Source organism: Garra rufa, chromosome 8 (assembly GCF_049309525.1).
Source record: "Garra rufa chromosome 8, GarRuf1.0, whole genome shotgun sequence".
Lineage (NCBI taxonomy): Eukaryota > Metazoa > Chordata > Actinopteri > Cypriniformes > Cyprinidae > Garra > Garra rufa.
Genome location: NC_133368.1, coordinates 7,780,706 through 7,791,388, shown reverse-complemented (window position 1 = coordinate 7,791,388; position 10,683 = coordinate 7,780,706).

Here is a 10,683-nt window from a genome sequence, read left to right as displayed (position 1 = left end):
CTGAAGTCCGAACAATCCTCTGATGCAATCCGGGAACTATCCACTTGTTCCTGACCCTGGGATCCTTCTGATATCTGTATAAAGACAAAAACAAATAGGGATGGGATGATAAATCAATTTGCGGATTGATTCGGAGATCTTCCGAATGCATCACAAATCAATTCTGACCTTAGATTTTAACAGCAGATTTAATTTTTTTTTTTGTTTGTTTGTTTGTTTTTGCACAGTCAAACTCTTACGAAGAAGAGTGCTGAAGAGCACTTCTGCGTTCGGCTGAGTCATGTAATTTCACCTCGGCTCATTTTTATGACGCCAGATTAATGTAAACACAGCCCATTGTGAACACCCTTGTAATTCGCTTCACCTTTTTTGAATTGTATGAATGGTTATTTTAGGTTTAAGTATGAGTAAGGATTTGGAAACAAGTCTGTTTCTAAAGCAAGCAGTGCTATCTGCTGTTCAAAACTGAGCTCAGAATTGATTTGAGAAAGAATCGCGATGTGTTCGGAAATCTCAGAATCGATGCTGAATCATTTCTCGATTTGGGTTGCAACGATTTATCATCCCATGCCTACAAGCAAGCCTACAACCAAACGCTTCGAAACGAATGTTCTTTTACTCTATTTGTCCTATTGACGACTCAAGCACGTTGACTGCTTGAAAGCAAACGCACATCTGTATACTGTATCCAGTGTAGACAAGATAGTGGCAGTGATTGTAATTTCTGTTTAGTCTATTCGCCGATGTGTTGATCTGGAGGCAGTGTTTATGCCAATGACTGCACCTGGATGACATCACCTTGCACCTCGGATCCAAACAAGCCATTTTCTGTGGGTTACTATGAAAATGTTTTTTTATTGATGATGAGGACATTTTAAGTTATGAAATTGCAGGATGTATTAAGCATACAAAGATCTCTTCTATGTCAAAAGATAAAGGGAAATTTGGGTTCTCATGTCATGACCCCTTTAACTGAAAGTGAAACTAGTAGTAGAATTGAATTTTACAGTGAAAGAAAAATAATTAATAATACATTTGAATGGCATGACTTACATTGTCTTCTCTACAAAATAATATATTCCTCAAACGTATAATACAAAAATATTTAAAAACAGGATTAAAATACTAAAGCAGTGTTTTAATAAAACAATTAATTAAATTAAAAAGAATTTTTAATTAAACTTTTAATTGTATCAATGTTTTTTATTGTTTTAATTAATAAAAATAAATAAAACTAGTTTTATGAAACAATACTAGAATAGTACTGTATATGCAGCAGTACTATATATTTTGTAAAATATATTTTTGCAATCCAAATTCATTGTAGTACATATTATAACAATTTGTATCGCAATATAAATTTTTGCAATAGCAAAGAGCAAAGGATAGTACATGGATGTTTCACAGGCATATAAAATCCTTCATGACACAAAACAGGGTCATGTGGTGACACTGACAGGCTATATCCTTCTTCAGTTTTCCTTCGAGCTTTTAGTGAAAGCTGTAAATGTTTTCAGCAATGTATCATTGCACTGAACATTTTTATTCGCTGGAACTATCGTGTCTGCTGCCAAAACCTGACTGCGACTGCAGACTACACTGTAGTAAAATGTCATTCCATCGTTGTCACATGAAAGAATGAGTAAGTCTGATTCACTGCTGAGGTTTTTATAGTTTCAGGAGATGGAGGAAAAAAAACCTCACATATTTATTGGATTTTGATGAAGGTTTCTCTCAGACTGAAGAACTATGTTTTATTGGCTCAATAAGTGCCTGCAATGCAATGACCAAGAGTGCTTTCATCTGAATAGTTATCTACAGAGTACTGAGGCAATTTAATCATGTTCTTCCCTTTAGTGGGATTAAATCATGGATAAAACAAGCGTTTGCTGTGAAAATGGGCTAAGGAGCCAAAGTTCATCACATTATGCTGCACTCTTAAAATAAAGATTTCAGAAAGGGGGTTTTATAGTGTCTCTTACTAAAATATGTAGTAGAAAACCCATGTAAGGGTTACGTTATTTTAAACATCCACATTGTTTTATACATATTTTGGACTATTAATTCTTTTACATAAATTTTTACCACAACACTCTGAAAATAAAATACTGATACGATGCCACATTGTGTGGCTTTGTGTTGTCATTTTCAGTCGAAGGGGAAACAAGACAAGTAATGTAAGTCTTCACTGCTTTTCTTGTGATAAGAAGAGGAGAAAATAATGGGAAGATGCCTGTGGACGAATAAAACTTCCTAAAGACCTGCGTCTTTGTTCTCTCCACTTTAGCGCTGATGTCTTTAAGACCACAGCTACTGAAAGAGCTTACAAACGGCAGAGACAAGAAACGCTAGATGCCATCCTGGCAGGATGTAAACATGTTGACGCTTCTTGCCACTGAAATAGTTTCTCAGCTGATTTCACTCGATATCCGAAGACATTTAGACTATTTGTGGGTGAAAAATCAATGGTACGGCATTTGGTTTAAATATCCATCGCCACCTGTGAGTTCTATCAGTAGTTGTGTTCAGCATATCAGTATTTTATTTTTTTCAATTTGTGGTAAAAATAGCAACAGGTAGCACCAGTAGCTCACCAAGCGCAGCCATTTTACATAATCGAAATAATGACGCCCCCCATAGTCCAAAATATGTATAAAAGATGTAGGGTTTTTAAATAACATACATCTTAAATGCATTTTTTTACTACATATTTCAGTAAGAGACATCATTTGTGTTATATTAAGCCATACAAGTTCCCATTAAAAGAACAATTTTGTGAAGAACATGCTATAAAAAAATATTGAGCAATGGAACCACAGATGCCAACACAGTTTAGAGAAGTTTAGGGAACTGACTAAAATAATAATATCAATATATCAATGTAACCTATTAAGATTCTGGTGAATTGCAACCAAAAAATGACTCACAATTGTATGCAAAATTATCTGCCACACAGTGGAATGAAATTAGACAGATGCCAATATGGACATGTCTACACAACACAATATGGACTATCTAAACCAAGGTATTTACATACAGTATCTGTGTCTCGGTATCCCAATAAACTGAGCCAGCCTGCTGTGTTCTGCATTCTCACAACCGGGAATCGGGCCTAATCCTGTGTTTGAGGAACAACATTGTGATCCTCTGCATGCATGGATAATGGCCCGTTCCAATAATGGATTTGTGCCTGGCACATTATGATTTCGAATGGTAAAGCTAAACACAGTGTTTCACAATATTTCAGATTATCGATTTAGACAGTCTATGGCAAAAATGCACTTCCATTTCCAGTCTGATTAGTGAATCAGAAACTATGCCAAAAGTTAAATCTATTAAAATTATGACAAATCGTTTAAGGCCATGTGAAAATGCCTGTTTGAAGTAATTATTGTCTCTATTGTTTCATATACTTTTTATTTTAAAAAAAAAGAAAAAGAAAAATATGCAGTATACAGTGCATAGTGTGCAGTATTCAGTAAGCATAAGTGAATATAGGCTATTTCATTCTTAACACAGGCTCTATGGATATTACCCTGCTTCATCAGCTGGGCACAGCTGCACCAGCCTTGCATGTCACATTTATTAAACTTGCCTGCATAAACAGCATACTATATATGCTGTTTCAGCACATATGGGTGAGCCTAAGAACACTGATGGCAAGATGAATATAATAGAACTCCTCAAGACTTTCAGAGAAACCGCTAAGAAACAAGAAAATGAAGGCCCTGTCATATCACACAGTCATGGCTTGCATGATTAATTCTGCCTGCATGACCTCAGGTCTAAATACAGTAACAATTACTGCAACTAAATATCCTATTTTCTTATACGTATATACAGTATGTGCGATAGAGACCTGAGAGGTCACAAGCAGAATCTCACTGTGATGTAAACACAGGAGCGATGTTGGCATCCAAAAGGTGTCTATTTAGAGCAAATGTGCAAAATAAGCATAAAAACAAAGGTTATTAATAAAACTAGATGTGCAAGGTACTAAAAATAGTAATAAAACAATAAGGCTAGCATTTACCAGCATTACAATAACCTTGTACACTCGTCTCCATCCATATATATATGTGACCCTGGACCACAAAACCAGTCTTAAGTACCACATGTATTTGTGGTAACAGCCAAAAATACAGTCAAAATGATCAAAAATCATTAGGATAGTAAGTACACTGTAAAAAGTTTTCACCAGTTTCAACTTAAAAACGTAAGTTTAGCAGCTGCATTAAAATTTTAAGTTAAATCAACTTTAAGGTATGAGTAATTTTAACTCATAAGTTAAATCAACTTAAAAGTACAAGTCATTTTAACTAATTTTATTGTCGTGAGTTGAAATGAATAGTAGTTTTGATTTAACTTAAATTTTTAAGGCAGCTGCTGAACTTACGTTTTTAAGTTGAAACTGGTAAAAACTTTTTACAGTGTAAAGATCATGTTCCATTAAGACATTTTATAAATTTCCTACCTTAACTATATCAAAATGTAATTTTTGATTAGTAATATGCATTGCTAAGAACTTCATTTGGATAACTTTAAAGACGATTTTCTCAATATTTCTCGATCTACATCAATGGAAAGCTTATTTGTTCAGCTTTCAGATGATGTATAAATCTCAATTTCAAAAAAAGTGACCCTTACGACTGGTTTTGTGGTCCAGGGTCACATATAGTATTCAAATCTGTCTGATGGACATTTAAAAATACTCTGACAGTTTCACTGCAGTTTACCAGCAAAGAATGACAATGACTCGACCTCGAATTGAAAATCAATTTCAATAATAGAAGTGGTTTGGATGTTGTCGTTCCTCTAATGGGAAGACAACAAAGTAATTGAGGTCAATTATCCAGTGTTTTCTCTGTGTGATGAATTATTGGGCTGTGCACAGAAGCAAAGTAATTCCAGTTACAAAGTTAACTGATTAATGGGATCATTTGAGGATTTGGAAAGAGAGCATTTCTCACAATTAAGACCCATTAAATGCACTCATGGTTAATTCTAATGAATTTCAAATGAACGTTTGGGCCCGTGGTTATACCTTTGTTTGTTAAAAAAATCTACAGGTCGTATAATGACTGTTTAAGCAGTTTGCTGAGGTGGAAGTCTTTCACAAAATGCACAACACATCCCTATTCATGAAAAGGAAAGGTGATACTATTAGGTGCACTTGCTCTGCAACCACACGCATGAATTTTCACAATGTTCATAACGAGTGTTCCCATTAGTCATGGACTTGGAGTGCATTGACAATAGCTGCTCGCAGGCAGCGGGGGATTATGAAAACGGAGGAGAATATTAAGAGAGATTGGATTGGAGGCCAGTCAGCATTAACTGGAAAAAGTCAACAAGGTAAACACAGACTAAATAAGACCAGGTCGTTGATAGATATATATTTTATTTAGTTATATGAGCAAGGAACTAATAAGACTCGCTGAAAGATTCTCGATGTAATATCAATATATCTATTGAGAAACCCTGGGCGATATTTTATGATGTTTTAGCGCCTCCAAGCGATTGATGGTGGAATTACAGCGTGCAATTGCACCAACAGAGGGCGCATTTAGTTCTAACCACAGACCTTGAAAGAGCTCCTGTTTTCTCATTTGTGCTTTGGAGGGGCAACTATAGCCTACTTTTTTGCTTTACGTAATTATAGATGTGTGTGATTTAGATAAACCGTGCTCTAATCTAATAAAAAGACTGGGCTGACTGAAAAAACCCATGAAGTGCCACTGTAACCGCTGATAAAGAGTGTTCTCATTCAGTTTCGACAAAGCCATATGATCAAATTATGTGTTTAGAACAAAATGGTGAAGACCAAAAATTAAATTCCAAAATGGCAATGTTTCTAATTTATGAACTCACATGGTTCTTGTTATCCTGGGGTAATAGCACAGTCTAAAAAATTGATAAGAAAACATTTAGGTACTTTCCCTTATCCAGCCAGTAATACCCTTGACTGTGGCACATTCTGTGGTTAATTTTAAGTAAATGATGTTGAGCCTCAGTTATTGTGTCTGGTGTTTTGTCAGTATCAGTATCAATTATACTGTCCAAAACCTGTTGTTATGTGCTTTTGAGCTGATTGTCTGGGCAAAGTTTTGTTCATTTTAGATTTTCTGGCGTTTTTGTCTAGTACTTTGTCTAGTATTTTAATAGGAAAGTAATGACAAAAATGAAGCGGAAGACAGGACCAGGAAAGATCCACAAGCCTGAACTCGAACTTGGGACGGCCACAGTGCAACACCAATATAGAGGGTTTGCACTTATGTCACGATTTGGTCAGTTATGACGGCTATGCTGGAGATACTCGGATGTAAACAACAGCATGGATTGCACGGTGTAATGTACTACTAAATACATTGTTTTGATCATGCTGTCAACACAATGAAAACAAACATGTGGAAGCTGCTAAATCATATAGAGAAGGACTTAATGTGCAATATTTTGACAAACTAAAGGAATTATGTGGTAAAGATACAGTGCCTTGCAAAAGTATTTATACCCCTTCATTTTTTCACATTTTGTTTTGTTGCAGCATTATGTTGAACTGCTTTAAACTAGTTTTTCCCACATCAATTCACACTCCATACACCATAATAATGACAAAGCAAAAACCAGATTTGCAAATTTTACAAATTTATTAAAAATAAAACACTGAAATAAGTACATTGCATAAGTATTCATACCCTAACTCAGTACATAGTTGAAGCACCTTTACAGGCTCAAGTCTTTTTGGGTATGATGTTGCAAGCAACATCTGCATTTGGCAATTATCTGCCATTCTTTGCCTCACCTTTTCACCTCTCAAGCTCTGTCAGCTTGGATGGGGGCTGGCAGACATTTTCTAGAGTCCTAGTTGTTCCAATCGTCTTCCATTATGGATAATGCTTCTGTGAACCTTCAGTGCAGCAGATTTTTTTCTGAACTCTTCCCTAGATCATTGCCTTAACGCAAGTCTGTCACTGAGCTCTACAGGCAGTTATCTTGACCTCAGGCTTTGGTTTTTGCTCTGATATGCATTTTCAGCTGTTAGACCTTTTCTGAGAGGTGTGTGCCTTTCTAAATCATACTCATTCAAATGAATTTGCCACAGTTTACCTCCACTCGAAGTGTAGTAACATCTAGAAGCAATATGAATGCTCCTGAGCTAAATTTCGAGTGTCCCAGAAAAGGGTATGAATACTTATGCAACAGGATCTTTTCAGTTTTTTATTTCTAATAAATTTGCAAAGTTGTTACAATCCTGTTTTGTGCCTTGTCATTATGGTGTATGAGATGTAGATTGATGTGGAAAAAAAAGTAATTTAAAGCAGTTTAACATAATACCGCAACAAAACAAAGTGTGAAAAAAATGTGCAAGGCACTGAACATACGAGCAGTATTAATTAAGATATTAGCTTAATATTTCACCTACCTGATTGGAAATGATAAGAACAAACATGAATGTTTTCAAGATTCTTGCCCTGGAAATCCTAGTTCAGTTTGGCCAACTACAAATGCATTTTGTTCCTCAGACAGTTTTTTACACTCTTCTCCTTGATTTGTCAAAACATTTTCACAGTCTATAGTAGTCTATAGTCTATAGTAAAATTCCTGGTCCAACCGATTACTACAGCCCAAACATGACAATAAGTGAGCAAAATATGTGTGTTTTTATTTGGTTGAGTGACATTGTTTACGTTCAGTGCTGCCAAGTGATGGGTCGTCGTGAAAAAAAACTATATGTCGGTGCGTTGCCCTCAAGGCTATTTTTTGTGAACCTTAATTTAATTTAAAAATAAGCTACTGAATAAATATACCTCCTTAACTGCCTTAATTATATGCTAAAAGGCTAAAAGAGAATCACAAGGCTTCATAAAGAGCAGCATATTGTTATCATTTAATCATGATTCATGTACCCAATTTCTCTTCATACAGTCTGTAAGGATTTGCAGGATTTGTTACATATTTCTTAAAAGACCACATGCATAACCTACCAGTCAAGTAACTGTTTTTCTCTTCTGCTTGGATCCACCTGTTTCTTTTTGCTTTGTCGTGGAAATGTGCTGCATTTATGGGGAATGGGGTTATAGAAAAAGAGGAGGATTCTTTGCACCCTGGGAGATGAATGGGGTTCTTCAACAAAGACCAGACACAGAGAAGTGAATGTCTGTCTCCATGGCATTTACTTTGTTAAGTATGTACACAAAATTTAACTATTGTTTCAATCCAGCTGAAGCATAATTGCTATTTAAAAAAAAATAAAAAAATTATACAACCCATTTACAAACACTGTTTTTGTTGCTTAAAGGTGAAGTAATGTAAAACAGTCGACCATGAGATTAAAGTGAATTTAAAAAGAACAAAAATGTACAGATAATGTACTCACCCCCTTGTCATCCAAGATGTTCATGTCTTTCTTTCTTCAGTCGTAAGGAAATTATGTTATTTGAGTAAAACATTTCAGGATTTCTCTCCATATAGTGGACTTCAATGGTGCCCCCGAGTTTGAACTTCCAAAATGCAGCTTCAAATGGCTCTAAACGATCACAGCTGAGGAAAGAAGGGTCTTATCTAGCAAAACGATGGTTTATTTTCTAAAAAAAATATTACAATTTATATACTTTTTAACCTCAAATGCTTGTCTTGTCTAGCTCGGCAAGACGAGCGTTTGAGATTAAAAATTATGTAATTTCGTAAATGTTTTTAGAAAATAACTGATCTTTTCGCTAGATAAGACCCTTCTTCCTCAGCTGGTATCATTTAGAGACCTTTAAAGCTGCATTTAAACTGCATTTTGGAAGTTCAAACTCGGGGGCACCATAGAAGTCCATTATATGGAGAGAAATCCTGAAATGTTTTCCTCAAAAAACACCATTTCATTATGACTGAAGAAAGAAAAACATGAACATCTTGGATGACAAGGGAGTACATTATCTGTAAATTTTTGTTCTGAAAGGGAACTACTCTTTTAATGCTGATTTAAAATTGAGTTTATGCGACTAGGAAAGGCTTCCAACATCGCATCCAACATTCAGTATTATGAAAATATAGCTTCATGTTTTGTTTAAAAGGGGGGGGGGGGGAATACCTGAATAGCCGATATAATCTTTCTGCGCTGTAAAAATGATTTTTCAAAATTGTAAATAAAACAGTTTAAGCATTCATTACAATAAATAGAATACTTTAAAATGTCATGTTTAATCAAATGTTTTACTGCTGTTTCTCTGATTTTTTTGTCATATTTGAAAACAATAATTTGAAAAACTGTTTCTTATCACTTCTTTTGTGTGCCAAGCTCTGTAAAATTAAAAAAAAAGTGTTTATATTCAGTATCCATTGAAAAAAGTAATTAAAATAGTGAGAGCAGATGTTAAAAATATGCTAATCCCCATCTGTAATCGTCTGATTTATGTGAGACTGAAATATGAGAGTAGTCACTAGTCAATCTATAAGCACAGCATCTGAAGATCCAAACGTGCATATTTACTGTGAAGCTTCCTATTTGGGTAAGCACACACAATGCATTATTTACTTCTTATTATTATAAGTCTTTTAGTTAATGCATAATGAAAATAAAAAGATTAGCATTATTCCCTTGAGGTTTGTCTAAGTATGCATGGACTCTGCAGTTGGATACTCCCTCAGGGTTGTGTGTAAAGGCAGTGGTTTCATATTGTGTAACAGTAATTATGATGATGACATTTATGCTTCTGATGATATGATGGATGATGCATTTTTAAAATATACAAGTCAAGATGATGGCAAAGGGTAATTATGTCTGCAAAAATACATCTCCAGAAGTAGAGCGTATTCCAGATATATATATTGGTATGCTAAATCTCTAACGGATTATGGAAATGGCATTACATCATTATCATAGATTTTAAAAAATAAATGCCAATACTAAAAATGTTTTATCAGCATTGTAAACAAAGTATTTTGTGAAAGACCACCCATTACACTTATTTTCACAGTCATTTCTAAGAGTTTGTTAACTAAATAAATAAATCAATTTGCGAAAGGTTTTTATAAAATTTATATTCTCAGTCTTCTCTAACAGTTTTGGTTACATTTTATTTTTTTAAGGTGTCTTTGTTGCAGTATAATTATATACGTAAATACTAATTAATATTAATTAACTACATGGTTATATAATTAAATTGTACTTACTATATGGTTAGGGTTAGAAGTTGGTAGGGCTACTTGCGTGTAATTGTGCCTAATTTAGGGTTAGGGTAATTATAATAGTAATTATGTCACAGTCAGGTGGGGTTGAGGAGTGGAGATGGATGAGGAGAACCGGAGTAAATGAAAATATACAAGTTTATTAAATAAAACACTGCAAAATGAACAAATAAACAAAACCGGGAGCAGGAAATGAGAACATGTAACAAAACAAACGGAAGTAACATAATCATTGACCGACAAACGGGGAGTGCAAACACAGACTCTTAAATACACTGAAAAACAAGGCGTGGTCACAAACAAGATAACAGGATAACGAGGGGGAAATACAAATATGGGCATGAACAAACCAAATGGAAACAAAACTAGAGGGGAAGACAAGGACTAAACCATTTAAACTAGAAATAGAGGGGGAAAAACACTAGGAAAACAGAACAAAACACAGACATAATCCTGACAAATTACATGTAACATGTCTAACAAGGACAATTTAAAACAAATTGTTTC